The sequence below is a fragment of the Varanus komodoensis genome, unplaced genomic scaffold (assembly GCF_004798865.1).
Source record: "Varanus komodoensis strain SLA01 unplaced genomic scaffold, ASM479886v1 scaffold826, whole genome shotgun sequence".
NCBI lineage: Eukaryota > Metazoa > Chordata > Lepidosauria > Squamata > Varanidae > Varanus > Varanus komodoensis.
The window spans coordinates 10,026-12,449 of record NW_025336516.1 but is presented as its reverse complement, the minus strand read 5'-3'; the positions used below and the strand labels follow the sequence as shown (position 1 = coordinate 12,449).

Below are 2,424 nucleotides of genomic sequence, written 5' to 3'. Positions count from 1 at the left end.
TGAAGAGTGATCCTACATTGCCATGTATGAAGCATTACCTGCCATGAAATTTCATTTCTATGAGCACATCTCCATCCATAAACACTTGTTCTGTGTTCGCATCTGGATGATACGAAGGCATGCAAAGCGTGTGCTACAGCATAGACAGCATTGTACACACTGTAGCTATGACCAGTCATGTGCATTTCAAACACAGAGGCAGGAAGAGTCTCCAGCTTTTCTGTCCCACTGCAGATGTCCCCGACCTCTGGCTCAACCTTGGCACTCGGGAAGGAACATTTGAATGCCCCTTCCCAGAACATCTTAAAAGAGTCTTCTCTCTCAGAGGTAATTTGTTTCTTCTGGAGAAATTTCTGGAATCCTAAAGGTTCCTTTGAATGAATTGCAAAGGATAAAAAGCCATGGATGAAGTCTATATCCATATTTCTTTGCAAGGAGAAGGAGGTGAAATCCATCTCAGCGGTCATAATCCACACTTTTCCTTTAGACCTCATTGATAAACCCTCATATGGCAAAAGCTGGGGCCACATTCTCAGTATTATGACGCAATGAATTTCACCATTTATGACAAACACATTGGCAGTAATCATAAGCATCACCTTCACTCTTCCAACTGTCAATGTCAGGTCTTCCTTTATTTCAGAGGTGAAGTAAACTTTAGGCAATATTTCTAAGAAGGCAAAACATACACCTCTCTTAATGAACATTGGAACTATATGCTGAATCAATCTCTCTGCACTGTCATTACTTGTAGAGCAGAACCCAATCCATGTCCATCTGAAATGCAGGAGCAATTGCAGAATGCCCTCATACTGATGAAATGTATTGGAAACATCCAGTAAAAGAAAACATCTTGGATGTTTGTATTGATGAAGGGAGAAAAGCCATAGATAACCTAAAAGAGATGAAGAAAGAGGGAATTGTGGGAATGATTTTAAAAATCAAAGTATACCTGCTAAATGAGACCATTTCTGAATGTAGGAAAGCATTTACATTGGCAAGATTTAATATTTTGCAGTAACATTTTTTGTAAGCTGTCCAGAGATGCAGAGTGATTGGACAGGTTAAAAATATCCCAAATGAATGAATAAATAAATATTTTGTCATGTTTCATTCTGGGAGATAAATCCAGCATCTTTCTTATGTAGACATTTCATGCACTCATAAGGTGGCAGCCGGTTATTTTATTGGAACTTCTATTGTGATCTAATTCTTTAGTGTTACCTTTTATTTTTCCAGGATTTCAGGAAATGTCTTGTGTCATTTGCATTCCATCATATTAATTTTTCTTCTATTTGGCTGAGCGGCTAGTTTTGTGCAGCTACTGAAGTTCCTGTTCAACTGATTTTATTCAAATTTATTAATGTGTCTTAGACCTCTATTTTCTATTTCAAGAGTTGCTTAGGATTTATGCCTCACATATTTTCTAAGATTAAAAATAATGAAATATATTGTCTGTTAATTCATTCCCTGATCATTCTGATTTGCCCACGCTGAATATTTTACTTTAGGGATCTAATATTTATGTTACAGAGCAAGTTCTGAAAAATTCAAATGTAGCCATATAGAAGAGATCCTCCAGGATGCTTTGGTTCTTCCGATCTTCATTTATAGGTACTGTATCTCTCTATGCTAATGTAAAATCTATGTGTGTGTTTGAGGATGTGCATACATGAACCAAAACATGACCACATGAATGTGCCAGGAAGAGATAACAGCACCTGATAGTAGCACAAAGCTAACAAAAAGTCTTGTCAAATGAGTTTCTTTTTTGTGTTCATCTATGGCTGATGCCATGCTCCTTTTTCTCTCCTATGCTTTATACCTTCAACAGCGTAACTCTGAAAATGTGGTGAAGGGAGGAAGAAGAAGTGGCTCTCTTACTTGGGGCATTTTGTAGGGGCACAGAAGGGTTCCCATGTCCAGAACGACTTCGGAGTTAGGTCCACCGATCACTGCCACTGGAGTTACCTGGCTATCACATTTATAATTAGGAACTAATCTGCTGTTTGTAGAGAGAAGATGGATGGCACAAAGAAATGTCAAGCTTGAACCAAGATAGTAATTATAGATTTCGAAGCCCATAGAGATGTTAGGCAGGATCTGAGTGTCTTCTTTGATCCCTTGCACAGCAAATTCCAAGGCCATGATGTGCTGGTAGAGCTGAGTTGTTAGCCTGCAAGACGGTCATAAGCTGTGTCACAATGCAGAATAGGCTCAATGTTCCTGAATCTGAGCAGGATAGAGCAAACTGCACCAACTGGTCTTGGGCTTCTGCGATACAAGCAGCCAGCCTCCCAGGGAGCAAATATCCGGACTGAGCAAGTGAGGAGAGCAAGCAGGAGTTTGGCAAAGGAGGTCAATGGATAGTCCTTATTATTTTTCCCTCTTATTTTCTCTTCTTTCTTTCCCTTTAGTTTCCCC

General features: G+C 39.3%; 1 pseudogene; it reads right to left on the bottom strand.

The window, feature by feature from the left end:
• LOC123036813 overlaps positions 1-2,339 on the bottom strand; it is a 7,355-nt pseudogene extending 5,016 nt beyond the window's left edge.
• Between the last annotated feature and the right edge of the window lie 85 nt (positions 2,340-2,424).